Source organism: Ambystoma mexicanum, chromosome 12 (genome assembly GCF_040938575.1).
Source record: "Ambystoma mexicanum isolate Mex_15411 chromosome 12, UKY_AmexF1_1, whole genome shotgun sequence".
Taxonomy (NCBI): Eukaryota; Metazoa; Chordata; class Amphibia; order Caudata; family Ambystomatidae; genus Ambystoma; species Ambystoma mexicanum.
In genome coordinates this window covers 936,682,888-936,710,170 of record NC_090936.1, presented here as the reverse complement: position 1 = coordinate 936,710,170, position 27,283 = coordinate 936,682,888, and positions in this window count along the sequence as shown.

Below are 27,283 nucleotides of genomic sequence, written 5' to 3'. Positions count from 1 at the left end.
GGCAACAATTTGTACAATGTTACTTTGTTCTCAAACAAGGAAGTTGAAAAAGTAGGACTATAGTTCAAATCCTTGTCAAGTAATGTCATCTCTGCTGGTGATCATTTTCTTTTTCACAAATTTACCACTAACTTTCCTGGTCTATAGACCTGTTTGAATGCGTAAATGCTGTTATGTTTTGCCTGCTTCTTCTTGATTTTTTCTGGTAGTTCTAAAAATGTAACACTTGCTCCCAGTTCTTGCCCCTCAAGGTTGTTAACGAGATGACCATGGAATTACTCCGTTATATTTAGCAGTTCAAACTCCAAAAACCCAAGTGAATACTCAAAGTGTATTTAATGGTTTTCATGTTTGCCAATTTTGTCTATCCATATAATACTTTGACATTTTAAAAGTCAATTACGTCATGAACAAAACATTTACAATTTCTTTTGTTGCAGTTCACCTTTGTATATTTAAAGTGTGGGATTAGTATCTATGAAAGTGTCTTCAAGTTCTTACTATCAACATAGCTGTTACAGCCCATTCTTAATAACTTATATTGCCAACAGAATGTAGTATATTGATCATTTATCATTATATTTTCAAATTTCCTAATTAATTATTTGCTTTCATTATTATTATTATTATTATTATTATTATTATTATTATTATTATTATTATTATTATTATTATTTATTATTAGCACTTGGTTTAAAATCAAACCTTACACAATTGCTCAAAATGATTACTACAAAAACCAAACATACAAATTCATCCTGTCAAACAGTATCTTAAATATTAAAAATGTCATGGACACATCTTAACGATGCTAAATTCATCAATGAAAGCTGTCTTGCGCTTACAAGTTAATTCCAAAAACATGTTTGCCTAAAAGTCCTTCTATCATATAAAAATGATACTAAAATGTTTACATCTTAATACAGTTTGAGCTTTCTTTGCAATGTGTTCAAAGTAGGTTGATAGGAAATCGTCTTGGGTTTCACTGTGACTGATAATAGTGAGTCTGTGGCACTCTGTGTAGTTTCATTCAAGACACACAGTCATTTCAGAGAATCTAGTACCTTTAATTAAAGGCAATATTTCACCAGATTTTTCGAAGTAAACCTCAAACTGGTGGCTTGTTTATGTGTTAGGCTTTCAATGTATCTTCTTAGAACTTTATAGTGTGTCTCCCCTTTTGAAGATGACAAGTCTCAATGTTTTACAAAAAATTCAAACAAAAGTAAATTTTCGATATGTGCGATATAGGTATAAATATTTGAACATGAATTTGCAGATATAGCAAGACTATACCGTAGTTAAAATACCTGTGCAGGAGAGGGTTCCTAAAGCAGCAGGGACAATTAGTATGCAAACACTAAACAATGTTAGTCCTTGGCTTTGGAGAAAGATGAAGCATGTGAAAAAGGTTTCATCTAGAAAAACATTCATAGTGGTTTAGGGAAAACAATAAAGACTGACTTTTTGTAATACTAAAGTGCAGTTATTGGCCTGATCAATTATTTTTTGAAGATTATCTTTTTGAAGATCTATCAATTCATGGGATCAGGACACATCTAATGATGAAATAGGCAAGACTTTAAGGACTTTCCTAATGTTGTTAATCATGAATCCATTCAGATGGTTGGAAGCAGAATATTCCATTGGCTGGTGTAGAAGAAAGAAACATGTGCCACCAAATATGTACTATTAATAGAAGGGAGAGCCTGTGTGGTGGCACATAACTGGCCTGGCTTCCATCACGCTGCCATTGAAGATGGTGCATCATTGACACAGTTCCAGAGCATAATTGTTGTGTGTGCTACTTGTGCATGAAATCTTGTGTCATGTAAGGCTACAGACCCACTGCACACTGTGTGACATATGTGTGGAAGTGTAACATATATGTAATGAAAGTAGAAGCAGGATATGCTAACTAGCACTTTACAAGATCTTTTCAGACACAAATTGTGCCCACCTGGATGTGGGACTTGCATCTATAGAGGCAAGTCTTAATGAGATGTCATTTGTGTCCAAAAGTATTGCAAATGTGGAGCGGTCCTGCTCTGTGCTGGCAATTTGCAGTTTAGTGCACCCTCTGTAACACCTTGCAGACCTGACCCAGACACCCTGAACTACTTAAAATGGTCTATATGATGGTGTGTGTGGGGGCTGAAGCATTGTTCTTCCATTTGTAAGAGAACAGAGTGTGCTTAAAGCAGAATATAGTGAAGAGCAAATGCATGTGTGTTTATGTATTCTGTATGCTGTTAGAGACAGGCTGTACTGGGTTTCAGACTGGGCGTATGCCGAAGCTTATATGCCCTTATTTTACTGATGTAGGTCATATGAGCATGCATAGCACTACAGTAAGAGGACAACGCTCTATGGAAAAAAGCAAAGAGCACACCAACAATACTTGGACAGATTATGGGATTGTGACTTGATATCTGAAATCAATAGGTGGTAGACCAATCTAATCGGAATCTGGTGTTGAACAAAAAGTGTATAACATGCTATGAGCCTTCCGTCTTGCCACCTTAAATAGTTATACGGTGCCCTGTCAATTTTGGTCCTGCAAATAATTCAAAAAGAGAAACAGAGCCAAGACTCTTAGAATGCTGCCAAGCTTTCCAAAACCACATGCCAGGACCCAGCTACTAGGGCAAACGTTGACCAGAGATGCAATGGTGAATACCATATGCCACACATGTCTGGAAGTGTAACATATATGTAATGAAAGTAGGAGCAGGATGTGCCTCTTGCACTCTCTGTATTTCTTTTGGCTTGTTTGCACTCTCGTTCTCACTTTCGAGTTGCTTTCACCCTCTCTTGACTGTCCGTTTTCCTTCCCACTGTCTCTTTGCTGTCTCTCTGCGTTTTGGGTCACTTGCGCTTCTCTCCTTACTTTTGGGTCGCTCGTACCCACTCTTGGCTGTTTCCGGACACCAGTGCACTTGCTCTGTCTTTCTTTACTTATGTGCCTGTAGCGCACATTTACTGTAATTCCGCTTTGCTTGCTTTCACTGCTTTCCAGATTTCACTTGCTTCACTTTGCTTTTACCTTTTTCTTGCTTTGCTTTACTTTATTCACTGCGTTACAGCTTCCGCTTCCTTTCTTACTACTTTCGCTCACTTGGCTGCTCAATTTCAACAACACTCCTGCTCCCACTCCAGCCACAAGCACGCTACTGAGTTTCTTCCTGTTTCACAAAACTCACCAACAGTAGTGCAGCGCAGGCGAGCAGGACAAATGGGCTTGGTCTGAGGTCAGGGTCTCACCGCCTGCCCCTCAGTCACCCCTGGGACGCACACAAGTCCCAGGGGAATGAGCACTAGGCTAAACAAGGACGATAGACTGCCTTCCGTCCCGCTGTGGCTTCCTGGAGACATGGCTCCCTCGCCATGCAACAGCCACTCACACACACCAGGCCAGCGTCTCGGTATCCTGCACTCCACCGGTCCTTTTGGGCTCCTCTTCTTGCAGCCTTCTGCTCCTGTTTCCATCCAGCAACGCCAGCTTGCTCAAGGATTCTGTCAGAACCACCCTTTTTATACTGCAGGTGAGAGTCAATTGGAGTCAGGTATGCACAGTTGGGGAAAAAGTGCCTGACCTTGCCTCACTATTAGTGGTACAATTCAAAGGTGTTCAATGGTAAGCATCACTTTGTGTCCCTATGTTGTTTCTATGGGTAATCCTCATTGCTTCCAATTGCCTCTTCCTCGTCCCAGTACTTACTGGAAATGGGCAGGGGGAGATGGGGTGAGATTGGAAATACCCCTTTAATGCTGAGGGAGAGTGGGTTGGTGTATAATTGGGAAGGGGGAACACCATGTCTTGCCCTTGGGCATTCTCCTCCCAATCCCCGGTGACCCTCCACTCGGGTAATCCTCCCTTGCTTGTCCACCCCCAGGGTCAGGATCCAAAAGAGATGGCCCTTCCCTTGCCATCTGAATGGAAGATCCCGGAGGAGTAGGTGGGAGAATACCATCAGGTTTGTCACAAAGGGCACTCACCCAAGATTCCAGGAATCTATTCTGTGGCATCAATCATACAGGCCCACACATCCAAGCTCAGCACAATAAATCTCCCTCCTTACTCACATGTCACAAATAGGTGGCCATACATACAATGAGATGTTACAGAGGTGAAATACAGAATGGACCTGATGAACACAGGTTGAACATAAAGGGTACAGGAAGCTGAAACGGCAAATGAGCACTTGATGACACACACCTAAAATGTATGCTAGCACACACCAACTAAAAGCGCTCCCCCGGGCCACCAAGGGGCGCACGGATGAGTCCTAACTCCGAGTGAGCTCCTTAAGGTGACTTGAGCCCCCACCTTGTGACCACCCCAAACCCAAAATTGTCTAGAAGCCGGCAGAAGATCCCCCCCCACACACTGGCCAAAACCCGATCGAAAAGGGAGTCCGGAAGGCTGAGAAACTCGCCTTTCCAGAAGAGCCTGCGTGTAGCAGCTCCGCGGTGCTCCCGACCCCTGAGAAGCCCATGCAACAGTTGGTGGCAAGCTCCGGACCTGCGGAGCTGAGTGGAGCCCGCTTCGCCTCTCCCACCGTGTGAACAGCCCTCTCCTCCCTTGGGTCTCCCCCCGTGTGAACAGCCTCGCCGCCACTGAACCCCCGGCAACCTGTGGATCACACACCAGCACCACGGTGCCCTCCCCCCACTGGGGGCCGCGAGATACACGGACGGCCTGGCCGGCACGGAGCCAGTGGCCTGCGCCTGAATGAGAACGCGCGGGGGTTGAGGAGGAGCGGACATGCCCAGAGGAACCGTTACCCCCCCCCCAAGTGCCTCCAAAAACACTAAAGCAGTGCAATAACGAAAGTTGCCCAATTAAACAGGGGAAAAGAGAGGAAAGAGGAGAGGGAAGGAGGGCAGAAGGAGAACGAAAAAAAAAGGAGGGCGGAGGAACAAAGACACCAGAATACATATGCCCCAACCTACAAGGCCCCAAATGCTCACAATTGAGCTAATGCTATACCCATTTAATACTGTGCATCAAGGCCAACAACAGTGAAAACACGAGCCTCTGAATCACTCTGCCACAACTCCAGGCACACCACAGGGTGCTCAGGGACGTCACCAAGATCCGACTTTCTTGGTGAAACATTCCTTCCCTCCGCCAGCATCCGAGTGTACTGGACACAAACACCACACTTCGGACTACCGCCTTCCTTTCCCTGGTCAGGTACTGGTGTAAAACACAACAAAGCCAGAAGATCTCATGTGCACGCCTCGTGGGGCACCTCACTGCACAGGCCCCCGAAATACCCAGCCACAACTGATACCCTAAAGCAGGCCCAAGCAAGCTACCGGCCCCCACAAGGACACCCAAGGTCACCCCACCCACGACCCACATATCTGGACAGGTAACCACACCGAAGGCCCTGTAGCACCCGCGGTGGAGAGCACCCCTCCATTTCTGCACCCTTTAACTGCCAAGCAGCAGCGGCCCTACGTAAGGCCCCAACTAAAAAGAAGCACAAGGCCGCCCAGCACAAACACTAGCCCCCAACTCCCGCAGGACAAAGGCGCTGGCGCAAGGCGCTGGCAGACCTGAGGATCAGTCCTCCGCGCCCGAGAGAATTGTTAGTGACCGCACTACACTAACGTGCCCCACGCATTCCCCCTCCACTACCAAGGGACACGGAGACCTTGGACCCCACCCGCCACCTGGAATAATTCTGAAGACATCTGCGAGCACTGCAGCACAGAGGGTTGGGCCCCCATCTCAGGGGCATGTGCCTCCTCTGCCAAAGCGACCATCACATGGACACTAGGGCGAAACTGGCCAAATTCGCCTACTCTTTGACCCCACATTGAGACAATGGAATCTGCCGAAACAGGTGCAGCTGTCACCAAAGGCGACATTGCGGCCTTGCTCCATGAGATAAAAAATATGGGAGTGAATCTAGGAGGCAAAATAGATAAAATAACACAGAGAATGGACAACATCGAAGAGAGGCTAGAAGGGGTCGAGAATAATCAAGAGAGGAGGAATTTCGACTCAAAATGAATGACTTAGAAAATCGTGAGAGGAGAAACAATCTACGCTTTTTCGGTATTCCAGAACGTGAAGGTGAAACAGAGGAAGACCTCAAAAACACCATTCATGATATTATCAAAATTCTGATGGCAGACGAGGATATTGATGAGCCTAAAACTGAGAGAATACACAGAGCTGGAGGGCCGCCCGGCGGGCCAAGATCAGTCCTTGCAAGATTCCATCGATACCAAGACAGAGCCAGAATACTGGAAAAGGCTAGATCTGGCAGCCCTCTTACCCTTGGGGGTGCCCAGATAACCATCTTTCAGGGCCTATCTTCGCTCACTCTGGCGCTGAGACGCCTATGCAGCCCTCTCACGTAATGGCTCAAAGATCAGGGCACCCTTTCTCCCTCACGTTCGAACATGGAAGCAGAAGAATCCAGTTGCCATCTGAAGAGGAAATCCGTGACTGCATAGCTGACCTCATTGACACGGGTTCAAGGGAAGGAGAACGTGAAGCGCCCGAATGGAACAGTCAGCGCTGGGAACTCCAGGGACCAAGGAGAAAAAAAGTGAAAGGCTCAAGGAAGTACAGAAGGGGCAACAACACTCCAGAAAGCGACAAATGACCTCACCCTCCAGTGGCCCGCACCTGGAAGGCCCAGGACCCTGTGACGTAACATGGACAATCCAACATAGTCTAGGAAAACCATAATGGTCCAGAGCGGATCAAGACTTGCAGGCGTGACCTTTCATAAGGAGAGGAAGGACACACCTGCCTGATGATGGACCTCGAAAACTCCATGTATCAAAATATTTCTTCTTTTTTTTCCCGAAACATGTTATGTAGAGTTATAAAAGTTGGGAAGGGGGACTGAATGGGGGGGCGGCAGAGGGGGGGCTCAAAATGTTATAAGTGGACTTATATGTGCAAAAGGACCGTGCGGTAACGGTTCTTACCGGTGGTCCGACACCGGACTCAGTTTCCATCCAGTCCGACTCGGACGCCACCAAGTCAACATGCAAGCCCTCCATAATAGGGGGAATGATGAGCAAAACGAACAGAGGGCAGGGGATACCGCGTTGTATCGCCCTATGGGGAGGGGGGAAGGGCAAAATAAAGATGCCAAAGACTAAGACGGTCTGGCACACTCAACAAAACTCTCTGATCCTGGTGACACCCAGCGACAAACGATGGGACCTAGCAGACAAACCAAGAACACTCCACAATGGCAAATAACATCAAGGCAAGCGACAGGCCAACCACAATCAAAATAGGGACATTGAACGTCAAGGGACTTAACTCCCCCACCAAAAGGTCACTTGTGCTGAGGGAATTCAAAAGGGCAAAGCTCGACATACTCTTCTTGCAAGAAACTAAATACATTAATGGAGAAGAAAGAAGTATCCTAAACGCCCGTACAGGCACCGAATACTGGGGCTCCAGCCCGCTCAGAAAAGCTGGCGTAGGCATCCTGATCTCAAAAAGAATACAATTTGAAGTACAGAAAACCTGAGCAGATGTGAGCGGCAGAGCGCTGATGCTTTTTGGTAAGATACAGGTCACTGCCATCACACTCGCCTCAATATATGTACCCAACTCGGCCCAATCCAGGTTCCTACAACACATGGTCCCCAAGTAATGCTTGAAGCACAAGGCGAAGTAATCATGTGAGGTGACCTCAACATGTGGGCCGACCCAACCCTGGACAGACAAGCTGGAAACCCACTGGCAAATGCCCCACCAGAAGCTGGCCGCTCAATGATAGTCAATATGATGGACATCTACAACCTAACAGATGCATGGCGCCACATGAACACGCAAGAAACGACGTTCACATTTTACTCAACGCCACACGCCACATATACGAGAATCGACTATCTCTACCTCACATCAGAGCTAACGGAGGTGATGTCTGCATCCACTATATCCCCTATAACATGGTCAGATCACGACATGGTCACAGTCATCCTCGACCGTATCGCACTCCCCCACAGAAGCTCGAAGTGGCGCTGCAACGAACCGCTCTGGAAAGACCCGATATTCTGTGAACATCTTGAGAAGGATATTGCACAATACTTTGAGCTCAATAACACAGGTGAAGTCTCGATAAACACAGTATGGGAGGCGGGGAAAGCCACTTGGAGAGGAGTCCTAATCCAAGAAGGAGCAGCACGTAAAAGAGAGTGACAACTCCTAGAAAACAGGCTAAGGAACGAAATAACGCAATTGGACCGCAGCGCCCAATCCTCCGGTCCTGACAGAGACAGAAAAATAGAGAAGGCCGCCAGCGAGAGAGAAGAACTGCGGCAGCTGGGAATCGACCAGAACATCCAAAAACTCCAATATTTAAAACAGAAACAATACGAGAAAGGGAACAAAGCAAAGCGCTCCTTGCCGCCAGACTTCATGGCCAACGCAAAGAGAGATGGGTGTCAGTTATACACGAAGAAACGGAACCCCACATGGACCACCCAGGTGACATTCCTGAAGCCTTTGCTAAATTCTATGAGAACCTGTACACCTCGGACACCACGACAGACGAGAGTGCAATCGCAGAATACATGAACACAATAACCATCCCTAGTCTACCTCGCGACACAGCACGAGCACTTGATGCCCCTATCACGGGCAAAGAAATAGCAGACGCCATCAAAAGATTCCCAACAGGGAAGGCCCCTGGCAATGATGGTTACACAGCAGGATACTACAAAACCTTTAGTGACACCCTCCTCCCAGTAATGGTTGACCTCTTCAATCACATCCTCCAAACTGGCGTCGCCCCCGCATCCTTCTCCGAAGCCCTGATCACGGTCATCCAAAAGACCCAATGCACCTCTTACCGTCCTATCTCCCTTCTAAATACGGATGCCAAAAAGGGTTCTCACTACACGACTGAAGAGACACATGCCCGCTATAATCCACAATGACCAGGTGGGCAGACTCAAACCGCAAGACTCTCCACCTCATACATGAAGCCAAGAAGATGTCAAACTCACTGGCACTATTCTCAATTGACGCAGAAAAAGCGTTCGATAGGGTTGAATGGAGTTTCCTGGAAGCTACGCTAAAGAAAATAGGCCTTGGCCCTACTCTCCGATGCAGAATAAAAGCTGTATACACCTCACCCGAGCTGCTGTAGCAGTAAACTCCCGATACTCCAGCTGGTTTGACTTAAGCAGAGGAACGCGACAAGGGTGCCCCCTCTCCGCAATACTATTTGCACTATCATTGGAACCACTAGCGCAAATACTGCAAGCCAACAAGGGCGTTGAAGGACTCCACGTGTGTGGGAAAGAATATAAGCTGGCCTTGTATGCGGATGATATCCTCCTCCACATGCAGAACCCGATGACATCAATCCCAGAAGCACTCCGCCTCATCGAACAATATGGCGCCCTGTCAGGCTTCAAAATTAATAAAGCTAAATCAATCCTCTTCCCGTTACATGAACCCACCACCATCCAAAGAACAGAAATCGAGCAACTCCGCCTCATCATAGGGGGCCCCACACTACGATACCTAGGTGTCAATTTGATGAGAGACATTGCCGATATATATGAGTTCAACTTCCCCCAACTCATCGCCGCCTTCAAAGCAGACCTCGCAAAATGGCAACCCCTCACGATTTCATGGATGGGATGTCTGAATGCCATTAAGATGGTTAGTCTACCATGCTACCTATACCCTTTTCAAGTACTTCCCGTCACAGTCCCAGACGATTTTTTCAAACAGGTGAAAAGGGCAATAACGGGATTCTTGTGGGAAGGAAAGAAGCCCAGAATACCCTACGAAACTCTCATATTACTAAAGGATCAAAGTGGGGTAGGCCTCACTGACATTGAACGATACTATCAGGCAGCACAGTTGAGAGTCCTTATCCCCCACCTCAGAGACAGAAAAGATCTGCAGTGGGTCCACCTGGACAACGATAACCTAACACCTGTGACGCTATCCGAATGGCTATGGGTCCCCAGACTGCAACTCACATGAAAATTGCAAAACCACCCTATACTGGGAACCATATGGAATATATGGAAAGAAGGGAAAGGGATGGTGGGAGTGACCACATGGCCATCCCCCTTGAGCCACCTATGGGCCCCTGGGGTCAGAGAGGAAATCCCAGAACATCCGAGATATCAAACCTGGTTCGACGCAGGACTCGAAAGGGTTGGACAACTATGGAGAGATGACAAACTTATATCAATCACAGACCTGGAAGACGCCCTCCAACTGCACCCTATTCCGATTTTCCTCTACCTCCGACTGAAGGGAGTCCTAACCAGACGCGAGTGGGAGAGCAAGATACAGAGAGAACTCACTCTCTTCGAGAGAATCCTCGATACAACCTCTACAAACAAAGGCCTGATCGCATGGATGTATAGTACCCTGATCACCAAAGACCCAAACCCGAACCATCGCCTCAAGGAGAAATGGGAAAAGGACTTTAACAGAGAATTTGATCAACAGGCATTGGACACAATCTGCCGAATATCCATCACTACACTATACCAACTACATGCCACAAAACTACTTCACAGATGGCAGTATGATCCCTACAGACTATCGAAAATGTACCAGACCAACAGCCCCAAATGCCGGAGACAATGTGGAGCAGTGGCGATCTATTGGCACATGTGGTGGGACTGTCCCAAAGTCTGTATATACTGGAACAAAGTGCTCGGATGGATCAAAGCGATAGACGGCATTGAGCAGGAGCCATCCCCCCTCCTGACTCTATTCGGCTTGGAAGAAGAGGAAGATGACCTAAGTAGAATAAAGGGACTTGCTTACCCCCTCCTACTTGCCGCAAGGGCCGGTCTGGTTATCAAATGAAAATCTCCACGCCTTCCAACCAAAAAGATATGGACAGCCATTGCAACACATATATGCACAATGGAAAAAATGACTGCAGCCCTCCATGAAAAGGCAGCCTGCCACGAGGAAACCTGGTGTGTATTCTCCAATATACACATCCCAAGCCAAAGAAACAACCCCGGAAGACCCAGAACCGTCATAATCAAAAATGAATACGATACCCGACCGCCATCCCACAGCATAAAGGCAACCAGGCCTGTCGCATCGAACGAACACATGCAAGCCAGCCGAGATAGACATCCCATCTCGCACTAATCACAGATTAAACTGTCACCGACAAAATGGACAAACTTGTCAGACCGTCTTGGGGAGGGAGGGGAGAGAGGGAGCAAGAACACTTTACCCGTAAGGGCGAGGGGGTTTACCATTGTTAGTATCATTATCCTTGTTCAATTTTTAATAACATATAGTTGTACCTATGTGACTGCAACATGAGTGTACTTATGCATATAATCCTTGTTGTTTAAAATCAATAAAACGTAAATTTCAAAGCGCTCTCCCATGCCTTCTCTGCAAACAATTAAAAGCCTTCTTGGATAAGAGAACTTAACAGTTCAAAGAATACTGAGCAGCAAACAATGGCATCAAATTGTAACCACATTTTTAAGCATTTGTCCTTTCATGGGTACTGTACATAAACAGCTAAGCAATATTTGTTCCCAATAGAATACAACAGTTGTGAGTACTCTAGATGACATCACATATACACATGGAATGGATAGGGAACATTTTACATGTCACCTAATAGCAAAAGTAACATTTAGCAGTGACTACTGGATACTGCAACACAACAGTCAGGGAGCTCCCTTGTACTGAATAGCTTTGTCCTTTAGATCACCCAACCTCTTGGTTTAAGGTGCTTTCCCCTTCATTCCCATGCACTCCAACTACTGGTGTGCCTATGATGCTCATGCACGCTCTCCTCAACAGAGTCATAGTTACATGGGATGCAAGACAGCATTGTGCCCTTCAGCTCGCAGCTGGGTGCGTATACCTGGCAGACTAATCAGGGCACATTTATTTACATGCACTTATGCACTTTCAAATGGTGCATGGCTTTGAAGTTTAAACTACAACACAACAGTCCTTTACGCATCATAACCTTGGGTTCAGATGATGTATGTGCATAAAAGGGGATGTATAGCAGGACAATTCAAACTGGCTGCCAAGAGTACAACTTGCACAAGTCCTACATGTCCAGTAAGGTAACTCTCCCCCCCCCCCTACTTGTTCACTCACTGGCTTAATGGTTCACTGATGAAAACAAAGTCTCTGGCTAACATACATGGTAAAGCATTGTCCAGCTGATTGTTAGGGTGAAGGTTTTGTTAGGATGCAGGTGCAATGCCCAAAACGCGAAGGGAAGTACAAACTGTGTAAATTCTATTAGCATGAAGACTTGGTCATTTTTAGTGTCAGTATTTCTGTCATTTGTCGCAGAATTCTAGGCTATTTTCAAATTGGATTTATTTTTGCCACATTCTAGAGAGCACTAGGCTAATGAGTATGTGGTGGAATGATGGGCAGCAAAAGATATTGTTCCTAGTTTCCATTAGCATAAGAGCCTCTTGCCACATTAGCCAGAGTCCTGCCAATTTGTACTAGGTCCTGTCAGAGTTGTAGATGTTTGCCGTTCAGGGCACTAGATCACAAATCTCAGCTTCTGTCCTTCCATTTAATTAAACTGTATTCCTGCTTCCCCCATCGGGTGATCAGCATGCCAAGGTTCTTGGAGGAAGGGTGAGGTGCAGCATACATATTAGCAATTGTTGTAGGGCCTAGATGTTCTCAGGAGCTTTGAGTGAAATATAGAACAACAGTTTGTATTCTCGACCATAGATAAGTACAATAGTTGTGAAGGACATTTTTTGGTTGGGAGAAAGTCGTGGGTGGAGATATTGACAAAAGTGCCAAACCAGATCGTGGTTATACTGCCACCTAGGGAGTGCTGGGACTACTGGGTCTGCAAAAGAATGGCTTGGTAGTATAAATAAATGTGATAATTTCGTTTCCAAGAAGAATGTATGCCAGGGATATCAACATGTTTTGAAATGGGAGTTGCAAAACGTGTTGCAGAGTAAACTGCTACAAGGCCTTGGAACTATCTAGATTGCCAAATTGGCTGAGCTCATGGGAGACAATATTACTGTGTCTAATTGTCTGACTTCACTGTTCACACTCACTACATGGTTGGGTTGTTTAGGTGGGACTGACCGTCAGAAGTTACATGAATTTGTTTTGACCAATAAGGGTATAGCATTTTAGTAAATGTTACATGTATAACTTTAGCCAATCAGAATGGATTAGTTGTTGTTGTCTACACAATTAGGTCATTCGTAGGGGGCTGTACTTAGGAGGGTCACAGGTAATATATTAACAAATAGTACCTATGTGGGTGAGAGCCAATAGGGAACATGGGATTAACATGTACTTGATACCTGTAATGTATTCCAATTTCTAGTTTTTGGCTTTAAATACTATAACTCAATGTGGGCGGGTCGAGAGCATTTTCAGTTTTCAATTTTTAAGGACCTGAATGTCTGTCTGATTTCTGGAGTGGGGGCTGCTGGGCTGGGCAGTGCAGGCAGTTTGCGGGGGACATGACGTTGGGGGAACTCTGAGGACACATAGAACATGAGTTGCCTTTCTGCATGAAACACAGTGTTGATGATATCTTTTGTTATTGCTTGTAAATTGCTATTGTGATAGACGGGAAAGATCCTTGAAGACAAGAAAAGACAACGCTGTGTGTTATTGCATGAGTTTTGACTAGCTTTGAGGTGAAGCTCCACCACTGCGGTGAAAGATGATGTCATATATAACAGTCAGAGTGAAGAATTGATTTGGGGTAGCTCCTTGTAAACAGGGAAAGACTGCAATGTATACAAATTGATGGTCCCATGAGGAAAGGACAGGATATCCCTCAGCTCTAGAAAGGGAGCTTGAGGAGGGTTGAGTTCCTCGAGGCAAATAGGCAGGGGAAGGATCTACACCAATGTATAAATAGATGCATTTTCATTATTAATTGGTAAGCAGTGGTGCACATAGAGGTTTTGGTGTAGGGCATTGAAATATAGAGACGTTTGTGGGTGGTCATCTGGTGGCAATTGCTTGACTAGAAGTGTTTCTAAGGGTCTGAGGTTTGATTTGTAATTGTGTAAATAAGAACTGGTTTACTAAGTGTGCTGTGGGTTTTTTGAGACAAGATGCTGCTGGATAGGCGCTTGCACATTTTTGTAAGATTGAAGTTTAGTGGCATTATGGGCACTTCATTGAAGCACATGTCCAAAACACTTCCACAATCTAAAAAGACAATCCTGAGATACCACCAGGAGTGGGTACAGGGAACTGTGGGCATATTGTTTACACCTTGGCCCCAGGATGGCACGCATGATACAAATGTATTTGAACATATGGATTCACACTTGCTGTCAACTCATAAAGTGAAAAATTGGAAAATAGTCAGAGTATACTTGAATTATGGAAAATGTTTGAGGAGGAAGAGAACGGCCTTGATGACAATACAGAGGGAACCAATCAAGTACGCATACAGGCCACCACCCCCTCTCCCCATTATCAGTGCTTTCCTTTACAGCCCGCCACAGGGTACACCAAACTCTGTTTTTGCCCCCAACTAAGGACAAAAAAGGGAACATCAGTGGTACCCAGGGAAGCCACCCGAGACCCATTAATTCTGGAAATATAAAAAAAGGCTCGAAGATAATTAGAGACGGCATTGCAGAAGGCAGAAGAGAAGCTAGAGAAAGCTGCGCAGGGACAACAGGAGGAGCAGTGTGCAGCGATAGGCACAGGCAAATGGAGGGTGGGACAGATTCTCTTCAAGATCAACAGTAAAGCCATCAAAGGTCTTACGGTAGACACAAATGAGGAATCCCCCAATACAGGGGAGGGTCCAGACGGTCTGCAAGATAGGAACAAATGCCATGATAATCTAGACTATGACTCAGTATAGACTCAAGAGGATGCAGAGGATGATGACAATGAGGGGAGACAGATGACCAGGAGAAAGTAACACCATGAGCCTGCCAGCTCAGGCCATGACTCAGGCCATGGCTCAGGGGAATTACCCTAGTTAAGGTTAAGAAGCAAGATTCCCAGGATAAAGAATGGGGAACATAGTTCCTGTTGCTACAGAAGGAACCAGGGAGAGCCCATTATTTGCCCTGGCACCACATGGATCAGGATAACTTAATACGCATCTTGCCCTCCCTCACAGCGGGAGCAGGCAAGTGGATTTATGCCCATGAAAAACAGACAGCAAGCATCAAGTTAGCTTTTGGGGACATGAAGAGCTTGTTTCGCCACCCAGTTATGGGGAACAGGCAGACTAGATGTAGAGAAAGGTGGGGTGTGAAGGAGTAAAATTGAGCAGTAATACCCACAATGGCACACCATTTAACAACTGTCAAGCACATGTATGGAAAGCTTTGAGGACAGATAACCAGTCACATATGACATAAACTCTATCACAGCTCACACAATAAAGGCAGATGAGGATCCCACATACTACATTCAAAAGGTACAGGAGATGTGGCGGTTAGAGACTCGAGAGACATGGGATAAGAATGTAGCTGGTTGTTATCCCATGTTGCTAAAGGGTCTTCCCCCAGAAGTGCAAACCGATTCGTGTAAGGTCATTGGCATTGAAGAAAAGGCATAGCCTGAAATACAGGCACACATAGTACACTATTTTAGAGGCAACAAAAGGAGAAGAAAAGAGAGTAGAGCCAACACAGAAGGCCGAAGCAAAACCGGTTCAGAAAAAGCTAGCTAAATTCAGCAAAGAAGGAGCAGTGATTACTAACACCATGGACGGGAAGCATGGATAGAGCTGCCAGCAGGGATAAACAGAAGGGCCAGTAGATGTTAGAGGGGAGATGGTTGATTTCCAGAGGAGATGGGGCAGTTTCCAAAGAGGTAGAGTGGGTGGATGGGGAGGAATGAGGCTTAGGCTATGAAGGCAGTGTTGGTCTAGTGCCAAAATAGGATATGTTGCATGAGAATGCAGAAGCATGCCACTCATGCCCTAAAACCCTAAAGTTCCAGTGTATTAGCTCACTTACCACCTACGATCCCAGATGCAGCCCCCTGTTGCTCCACCTGCCCAGGTCCCATGCAGCTGCAGCCAATTCAATATCCAGCACCTAATCTCCTTCAGACACACATGCAGCAGTCACCTGCTCAGCCATGGGATAAAACCCCCCAGCAGCCACAGGGCACAGTAACTCATTACACAGGGGCGAGTGTGATAGGGGCAATACTTTCCCGCTACAAGGCATAAATGTTTACCCACAACAGGACAGCCCACATAGGGATGTTACATGCCCAGTCCTATCAATAACTTCTAACCCCGGAAGAGGAACCACAAGTGGGAATGAAGATAGGGGATCAAACATTTTGTTTTATGGTTGACACAGGAACTACTAAGTCCTGCATTGGGGGGGTTCCTTCATCCAGTGAAATAATGGACATGCAGGGATTCTCTGGGGCTGTTCTACCAGTTCCTTTCACTGAAGACGTTCCCATTACCATAGGCAAACAAGAATTGTCAGCACCTTTATTGTATTCATGAGATACCCCAGTTAACCTCCTGGGCTGGGACATCATGAGCAAATTAAACATGACCATTGCATTCACTGAGGAGGGCATAGTGTGTTCTATCCCAGGCACATAACATGCTAGAGCTACTGTGGTAACACAAGCACATTGTGGCCACAGTGACTTGCTGGGCATGTCACTCTACCCAGATGTTTTCTTCTATGGGGTAACAGTTATGTTAGGTACGGTGCCTGGGATTGGGAACAAACATTGTGCATACCCACAGAATTTCTATTCAGACTAGCCACCCCCCTGACGCTAGCACCAGACACCATTACCACATTAGATTTGGACTCAGTGATGAATAAGGCAGGCAAATTAATACTGTCAGGCACAGACTAGAATGACATTGAATGGCATGCAGTCCTATGTATTGACCCAGCACAGCAATTGTGAGAGGTGTCTGGTGAGCAATTGTTCAAAAGACACCAATGACACAGGCGAGATGGTGTTTTTAATCAGTATACCCTGTCAGATAACTATTGAACAGAGAGAAGTACCCTGTGCCATACTCCTTGCAAGACACTGCCACCATATCTGAGGACATATTTAGAGAAGGTGCCCAGAGAGCTGTGGACCAGAAGCCCCCATGATGTGGGTATTTTAAAAGGCATAGGAACAGTTCACATCAAACTGAAAACCGGGGCATTTCTGACCCGGTTCAGGCACTACTCCATGATAAAGAAGCAGGCAAAGGGATTTATTCCACCATTGTATCATTATGGCAGTAGGGTGTAACAGTGCCATCAGAGTCTGTATGCAACACGGCTGTGTACCCAGTGAAAAAAGTGAAAAGGTCATTGTGGAGGATGGTTCAGAACTTACTCCTGTTTAACAATATTATAGAGGCAGAGTTCCCAGTGGTCCCCTATCCTGCCAACATCCTTTGCAATGTCCCCACCACAGTGACCCATTTCACAGCAATAGGCCTCAAGAATGCATCTGTCTCCATCCCATTGCACCCTGACTACCAGTATCCCACAGCATTCACCTACAGAGGACAGACATTCCAACACACTCACCTGCCACAGGGGTATTGTGAGTCCCGAGCAATTTCAATAGGGTACTGCAAATGGACTTGAGAAACCTACGGGTACAGGTCGCACTAATTCAAAATGTAGATGACCTCCTAGTATGTAGCACAACGGAAGACTAATGTATAAATGACTCAGTCGTACTTTGGACTAAATTGGAAGAGAAGGGATCCAAGGTCGACAAATAGAAATTGCAATACTTCAAGCAAGAAGTTGTATAGCTAGGGCAGATTTTACCAGCAGTCGGAAGGAGAATAAGACCAGAAAGGACAACAGCAGTACATCACACCCAACAGCCAACCACGGTCAAGCAGATACAGCAATTTCTAGGATTATATAACTATTGTCAGACCTGGATATTTGATTCCTACACCAAACCTCTACATTAGGGATTAAAAGAAGTGCAGAAGGTTAAGAGACCCATTATCTGGACAGATGAGATGACTAAATCATCCAAGAACTCAAAAAAGCAATCAGTAATGCACCAGTTTTAGCAACGCTTGTTTACCATAAAACATCTTCCTGTTCTCACATTCTAATGGTCAAGTGTTGACAGCTGTCCTCACCCAGCATACATCAATGGGACACAAGCCTTTGGCCTATTACAGTGATCTCTTAGACCGAGGCATGCAGGGACATTTTCCATGTGAACAGACTCTAGCATCAGCTGCTTTCACAATACAAAAGTCCTCCGCAATCACAATGGGATGCCATGACAAACATACAGATTTGGCATACTAGAGAAATTGAAATCCACTCTCATCACACAAAGAGCATCAGGATCCAAGGTAATTTTGTCCAACCCTTCCATTCTCATAGTGAGATGTCACACTGTTAATTGAGCAACACCCATTGTGGAGCCAGTACAGCAAGATGACATAGTGGAAGATTGTGCTACATTCAAAGACATTTCAGATGACACTATCCATGTCAGGGAAGATTCACTCCAAGAAGGGAAAGTGCTCTTCATTGAAAGGTCATCAATGATTTATTGGAGCACTGCTGTCAGACACACAGGTGCAGCAGTAGTGAGGATTGAAACAATTGAATATGAAGTAATATCTAAGGTACGACTGCCCTCACACTGCTCAGTTCAAGCAGCAGAGCTCATAGCATGAATAACAGCATTAGAAAAATTCAAAGGGTGCTTTGCTTCCATTTACCCAGATTCCGATTATGTCACATCAACCGTACATTCAGTCCTCTCCAGATGGGAGATGCGAGGGGTAAAAAAATCAGATGGCACACGCTGCAACATGCTGCCTTACTTTCCAGGTTATTTGATGCATTAACATTCCGCACAGCCCACACCGAGAGTACAAACCCAATTGCTTATGGTAACGATGCAGCAGATTTAGCCGCAAATGAAGCAGCATCTCTGGAAATGTCAGATCCCACAGTGTCCTCTGAGATAATATTACAGCAGGTATAACTAACAATTCCTTATAATGCAATCTCAGTGACTCAGATTATTGAATTACAGGAACAGGCTCCTCAGCAAGAAAAGGAGTTATGGATTAAAAAAAAGAGGGTGTGACGTATCCACCACAGATTTAATTTGGAGACAGAATATTTCAGGAAAACCAGTCATTACCCAGGAACAACTTATAGTTGTCCTCAAGCAGTTTCAATACCAAAGCAGTGTATTGCAGCCGTCCTACAAGAACAATGTTTGTTCCCAACCTCCAAGAACATCTTGTTAATGTAATACTTCATTGTACCACATGTCAAATGTGCACTACAGGGTGCATCCTTAGGATGTTGAAAGCAACATTGCCCCACCCCGCAGGGCCATTTTGGCACCTCCACATTGACTATGTAGACATTGTCAACAGGTGCAGTAACTTATGTTATCTAATTGTTGTGGTGGGCACATTCTCTTGTTGGCTTGAAGCAGGTCCCTTTGTCCACCCTGATGCCAAATCAGCAGCCAATCTTTCTAGTATTGAAGTATTTCCTCGGTCAGATCATCATCTTACTATTCATGAGAAACAGGCAGGAAGATGCATACTCAACCCACACCCGCATGCACAACCTCTGATGCACAAAATTCTGCACAAATGCTAGTTGATTAATTTCAGAGATATCTTAGGGAGTTAACAAAATCTGTCAGACTTATTCCCCACCAGATCTGGCCCTATCCAAGAGAGCTAGCTTCACCAGTGAAGGACACACCAGAATTCAGCACTTCCACAGCTACAACATCTATTTCCCTGTGATAAAATATGAATCTGCAAATTCATACGGAAATGGAACCTACCAAGATTGCAAGGACTCCATGATGTCATCTACGCCATGCCCACAGCGGTCGAAGTTGCCGGCCGCAAGGCGTGGATCCACATAAGAGACACCCCAAAGGAACACAAATCCAGCACCCCTCTTCAGGACCAGGAAGAGGAAATGTGAGGGAGTAAAAGATGAGTGACATTGATATTTCTTTAAGTTCTATGAACTCAATGCACCCCTTTGGGTAGATGGATGCTAAAAAATTTTCACAGCTGTCATTAATGGACAATGTTAAAAAGATTAAGTCTTGTATCGTTTTTCTTTCCCTCTCTCTCTTTTTCCTTACGGTTGAATTTAAATAGCTGTTTTCAGGGGGTGGGTCCATTTACATCACCAACGCTGCATATATGCCAGTGAATAGTAGTGTATCTGTGACCGGAATCGGAAGGGATGTTTCATACCTAGGCGTTTATTTAGCCAGTATTAAAGATGTGCATCACCTTGAGACTGACAGCATGTGGTACAGCCACATGAAGGTAGTGGGAAGAGGGAAGTCAGCCAATTCTTGCTATGTGTGTTCTTTAATCCCCCTTGCAACAGGCACACACAGACTGTTTATACCACAAGAATTGCCACCAGAAGTAGTTCAATGTTTAGTGCACATTGCCTTATGTAGGGTTCGAGGGTTGATTCAGAGACAGAGGGTTGAAGCACAATGGGTAGAAGATGACACCACAGCATACACAGATAGCTACATAAAGCTAAAGAAGATGGCAGACAAAGAAAGTTTGAAGAATCATATAGTGGACTATCAAACAGTAGGGCAGAGGAAAGGAACAGCTCTCTTTATGGTATACAACCCCTGACCAGGTGTGCCTGATAAAGTAGGACAGAAACAGCTTCATTGTAAAACAAGACATCAATTGAAGATGGAAGTTGCTGTTCATTATAGAGATGAATGGGTCGAAGGGCTGAAGGGGTGCAAAGCAGGGTGGATGGTTTCACTATCAAACAGTGCAGTATTGTGAATAAATGACACTTGTGTTGCTATTTGGGAGAAATTTGTTAAGAAATGGATGTGGATTGACCAGCATGAGAAGCCTACCCAAGAACTGAAACTCACACTATTCTCCATGTGCTTCAGAGGTTACGGCAGCATGCATGCAGGGACTAGCACATGGTGTAACATGACCATCGATCTCAAGACATCAAAGAGGGAACAGCATCCCTCATAGATGTATATTGGATTTGCAGGTTTTAGCCAGCACTAAATTTCCACCACTCTGGAAGGGTATGTGTTCCGTGGCAACCATGCAGTGCCCCATGCTCATTGTCCCAGTTGTCAATCTCACCACCATCAGTTGCACCCCATGTCCAAACCAGTGAACCACATGCATCAGCAGGCCCAGTGCTCTTTGGGCTTGCAACATCATCTACTCAGTAATTAGTTCTCCCAGGACTTCAGTGACAGACTAAATGCTATAACCAATGAGTTTATGCTGTTTATTAAAGCTGAGACATTCTTTTCCTCTCTTTTTGCTCCCGGTATACTGGCAGCAGTGAATGCAAAGTGGCTCCAAATATGTTGGTAGCTGATTCAACTGGCAAATGAAACAGAACACAGACTAAACGCTGTTAGGGAGGAATTGAGAGCAATTATGCTGACCACCCTCCAAAACAGATATGTACTTGACCAGCTCACCGCCATGGAGGGTGGCATCTGTGTAAAGATAGGTAGTTTCTGTTGCACTTACATACCTTTCAATTACATAGATAATGGCAGCCTAACCCAAGCCATTCACTCACTACACACTTTGTGCACTATGATGGAGAAGAATGGGGAGCCACAAAACAAAATTGGTTTACATCTACGTTTTCATAGGTATCATTGTGGATGGGTAATATATCAAAAATGCTGATTCCGGTCCTTGTTCTGTAGCTTATCCTTCTTTCCACCTTCCAGCTGGTTATGGGTTGCCGCAGAAAGGCAGTCGCCGAAGGAATGTCAATGATGTCACTTACACTTAAAACAGGTCAGGCCACTCCCATTTTGAAAAATATACACACACACAGAAATGCAATGGTGGGATTGAGCATCACATTGTTAGAATAGAGCAACCGATTGGTCCACCAGGAACACGTTCTGATCCCCTCCACCGACTCTATTGGGAAGAATACATTGACTGTACAGGGGTTGGGGGTTGCTGTGTTCTGACATGTACCCAGATATATAAGCAGAGCAAGGAGGCAACCTCCGTAATGTTAGTAAGGTATGGGTACCAAAGACTGATTTTCACGAAAAGAAAGAAGCAAGTAAGGGTGGAATGTTAGGATGCAGGTGCAACACCCTAAACATTAAGGGAAGTACGAGCTGCAGAAATTCTATTAGCATGAAGACTTGGTCATTTTTTGTGTTGGTTTTTCTGTCATTTATCACAGCATTTCAGGCCTTTTTGAATTGGATTTAGTTTTGCTGCCTTCTAGAGAGTACTAGGCTAATGAGTACATGGTGGAATGATGGTAGCATAAGATATTGTTAATGGTTTCCATTGCCATGCCACATTAGCCTGAGTCCTACCATTTTAAACTAGGCCTCGTCAGAGTTGTAGATTTCTGCCATTCAGTGCACTAGGCCGCAGATCGGAGACTCTGGGCCTCATTACAAGGTGGACGGTAAGGGATTACCGGCACCGGTAAGGGCACCGGTGCCGGTAATCCCTTACCGCCCTACTACGAGTTCCCTTTGCGGGTCTTTCCTTAACACCTGTTTTTCTCAGAGATCATGCACTCCCTTATTGCTTCCCTGGATTGATTTTTCTGATCAGTTTTTGGTCCTACCGTACAGTTCTTTAGGGGGGAGATACTGCTGAAAAAACAGACTGTATGAGAGGACCAGTAAGGTCTAAGGGTACGAAGGCAAATTATTGAGGGGAATGCAAGAACCAATCCATTGCAAACTATCTTCAATGTTTGATTATATGTGTACAATTTTGAGGGCGTGATCGAGAGTTGACCGATAAAGAAATGATCTGTGCAAGCTCCGTGATCGACCATCCTATCCTATATCCTTTTAAATCCAGTTTGAAAGGTGGGGCCAAAGATGGTTAGTTGCAGGTGGAGGCCCCTACAAGGAGGGACTGACCCTGGGGGAACAGTGGCCCACATTTTGGGCACAATCGGTCTGAGGGACGGAGGCGATGAGAAAGGCTGGGCCACCATCTTGAGACCAGATGAGAGTCTGGGGAACCTAAGTGGCAGATGGGGGTGTGGTGTACGTTGATTGCAGCTGGAGGTCTGATGTTCTAGCCATGCAGGCACCCCTGAGCTAAGGCACTGCAGAGATGGAGCCCAGGGAGGGGAGACCACCCTATCTCGCTTGAGTCTTCAGGGCGGCAACCATGCATTTTTGGCCCCCCACTCAATTCTCCAATGGCCCAAGTGAGCAGGGAGCTGTGTCGGGGTCTAACACACAAGGGACTACCCGCTTCAGACCTATCCTATCAGACCTATCCAGCCTGGTGAGAGGGCGACAGAAAATAGAACAAAGTGTGGGGTCCAAGCATAAGCAAAAAATAAAATAAACCTGCATTACCACCCAGAACTGTAACTCTGGTGGTTGCTCTGGTTGAGGATGGAGTCACTATGGGAAGTTTGTTGACAGCCATATATGACTCCAAGTTGTCATTGGAGAGACAGGTCAAGGAAGGAGGGGCGGATGTTTCCCGGGTGCAAGAGACCTATGGAAGGGTCACAGTAGCAGAACAGCTTGTCAGCAATGTTGAAGACTCCCTACATATGCTGCAGAATAAGGATAATAAGCAGTGCCCAGTGTTGGCTACGAGATCCTTGGAGTGGAGGGCTGAGGATGCAGAAGGTCTCAGCGATACAACGTAAGAGTCCTGGGAGTACCAGGTGAGGAAGGCCATTGTGTGGAATTGTTTCTGGAGAAACATGTTATGGAAATTTTCAAACTGCAGGGAGTTTCTAAGCTATTCACCATTGAAAGATCTCATAGGGTACCAGGTCGGCGACCTCTGCCGGTTGATTTGGACAACATTTCTCAGCTTCAGAGACAGTGTTGCTTGAAGCATGTCAAAGCAAATCTTTAAAGTGGTCACAATTACCGTTTTGATTTTGATAGACATCACTCAGAAGGTCCAAAGGCAGGGGCATTCCTCTGATGTGGTGAAAAGGAGGCTGTGGGAAGAAAACACAAAACATATGATGTTCTTTCCGGTCAAGTTGAAAATCATGGCATAGGGGAAGTTGCTGTTTTTTTGACTGAACAGAAGACATGGGATTGTTTGGAGAGCAGCTCCCCCAAGGAAGAAGACACAGAACTCAATGACCCAGCCGGAAATCAAACTCTGCAGGATAACGGTGTGGGTGGGTCAAAGTATGGTGGCATTGACAAGAAGGTGGTGGGGAGTCTTCACTGATTAATAATAATAAAGGCGCACATGTATGGCAATGGGGTGGTTAGTTGCAGAGCCTGCATTCCCTCCAGGTCCACAGCCTGGGTGACCTCAGGTGAAGGAGGTTGTAAGAAGGTGCGCTTGGCTCTGTTGGATTCTGATTGCAGGTGATTTGGGTGACCTGTCTGAATGTATTAAAGCACTGTTATTTGTTGGGTTGGGGAATGGTGGGTTGATTTTGGAAGGTTAGTATGGGAGATTTAGTGGAGGTTTGAAGTTTAGGGGAAGGTTAAATATTCTTGGTTATTGTTGAGTTATGTGCTTAGGTGTATAGATGTGGTAGGAATGGGTACTACTGTTCGGCCCGACAGACAAACCTTGAAATGGATAGCACTGATTGAAAACTAATAATGTCTCTGTGTAAACCACAGATAAGAATGCAGAATGTCAGGGAACTGAGTAACAGGGATAAGGGAAAGAGGGTGGAGAATTTCCTGAAAAAAGCAATAGAATTCAGGTTGCACCATCCCAGGAAATGCAGCTTTGTCCCTGTGCCTAGAATATGTTCAGTAGAAATGGGAGGGTTTGGAATCTATCAACAAAGGCCACTACTAACTCTTGACAACTTACTTCCGATTGGCCTAAACTTGTCAAGAACATTTTCATTCAACAATACATCTCAAGCCACGCCTAACCAGATCACCTCAGAAACAGCTGATTAATTTTTTTCCCCTTTTGAACTTACGGATGCAGAACTAATGGAAGCCTCACAAGATGAGGAGGGAAACGGGCGTCTACTTGAATCTGATGAAATAATATTAACTACACAGACCTTAGACACAGACCACGCAACTGTAAGAACTATTCTGGCAACTGTTGACACACCGCGGAGAGCTCCTCGGTTTCTACAATCCAAGGAATATACGACGTCTAACACCATTCAGTCTCTCCATGGCTACACAACTGCAAAAGGCAGTCAGCAACATACATTCCAACGATATAGTCGCAATCACATCGACCATGCTGATCTCCTTCATAGATTGTGTGACAACATGGGACACATGCAGATGGGGAACTTCAATAAAATTTGTTCGCCAATACGTGACAAACGAAATGGCGGTGGTACAGGAGAAAGTACCTCAAGTACACCTCACGTCAAGCCAAGAGGTCCAACATTTAACATGGACCCCTCCAGTAAATCGAGAAATGAGAACTTAAAGTCTACAACATTACAATCTTCTCAGGAATTACCTATTACCACGGCCGCTACCTCGACGCTGGCAAAAGATCCCAATTTGGAGAATTCAAACAGTTCACATTTAAGTCTGTCAGACAAAACCAGCACTGAGTCAAAACCAAGTTTGTCCTCAGCAGCTGCAATGCAGATCTACAATAATGTTCTAGCAGCCTCGTCTGCGGCACTCCTTCCGTTTTTGAAAATGTATGAGTCACTCCACGAGGCCTACAAAGACCAGACGTCACTCATAATAACTCTAAAAGAAAAAATGGATAAATTCGACTCTGTGACACACTTCCTGCAACTACGGTCGACCCAAGAAGCAGAACAAACATTAAGATGGCAAGAGCGCCTAAGTGACCTCGCAGCGCGTCACCACTGCCAGAATGACTTTTTAGCCGACGGTTTGCTTGAAGCCGTAAAATGGATGAGACATTCAGCCATGATGAACCCAAGCATCGAAACTACAAAGCTTCAAGTGCCCTCACGATCGAGCAAAGATCCTCACAACCAGCAAGTTCAAACACAGAATACAAATGCAAATGTTTTAATTTCGAACAACACTGATGCAGCTAGTGAATCTTCAACTACGACCGGCCAGCAAGAAGTTAGAGTCCAGGTCGTGCAACCCCCCGAGTGTGGTTCTGTGTCTTTTCCGAACGAACAAGCAATATGTTTCAATCCAAAACTGACTTCCAAAATATCTACAGCCTCATTTGGAATCTTCGAAGGTCCGGCAAAATCACTAAAGGTTCCCACGAGGCAAGTTCAAACAACCCAGAAACCGAAAGGCAGGCAGTCAGAGCCTGGGAAAAAATTGCCAGACCCTGAAAAACATGTACAGCATTCAAAGTCACAGAAATTCATCAGAAACGTACACACGACTGTAGAGTTGGCTTATTCGAAAGAGCTGAACAGCCAAAAATTGATGACCAAAAAATTGTTCATGAAGTCACAAACCACAGTAGAGGAGGCCGTCATGTCTCTCCGACAAGCAAGAGACAAAGAGTTGACACAGACCGTGAAAGTCCCATGAGCAAGTCACCGGGATCAGCAATCGATATATCCAACTTTTCTACTTACTCTGATGAAGGCACAGCCGATCGCTCAATCGTCCCTTCCAATATGGCCACCGATGACATCCAACATGAATCCTCGCATAGGCTAAATCCAAGAGCGGGACAGGAGGTAACCTATGATAATAGGTGGACAAAGCCTGAGGACTGTCTAAATCTGCCTATATGCCTTAACCCAAAAAATCCCCGACAGCACAAAAAAAAGCAGGTCCGATACTCATCAAAAGCATCCACATCTTCGAGATCTGGAGCTAACTCGCTAATCTGCAAATTGAAACTACAAAATCTACATCGAGAAGACCATGATTTGAACCTGAACCGCAAAAACGTACTGAAACTATTTTCTTGCATTCCATCCCTCAGCACGATTTTGTCGGAGGACATTCAAATAGTTGAGTATGCTTCTGAAAAGTGTTGTGACCAGGTACTGCTACACATTTCCTCAGGATCAGTTCGAAATACAATTCTGAATGCACTAGAGGAATTGTTAACATTTGGGTTCGACATATCGGTGGAACCGACGAGCTTCAGGTCCGACATCGAAATGTCCAATACAAAAGACACCTTTCAAGGGACCCAAGAACAACGACGTGCTGAGCTTCGTAGAGAAATGGCAATCTCAGTAACCTCATGCACAAATCTTAATCATCCAGTGAAAAATGGCAGCCACACTAACATCTCTGGTCGACATTAGCCATCAATCAGCAGTAAAAAGTGTACTCGTGAATTTATTTCATGGAATACTAGAGGATTCACTCACCTATTCAACAAATTTGAGGCTGACCTGGAAAGGGTCT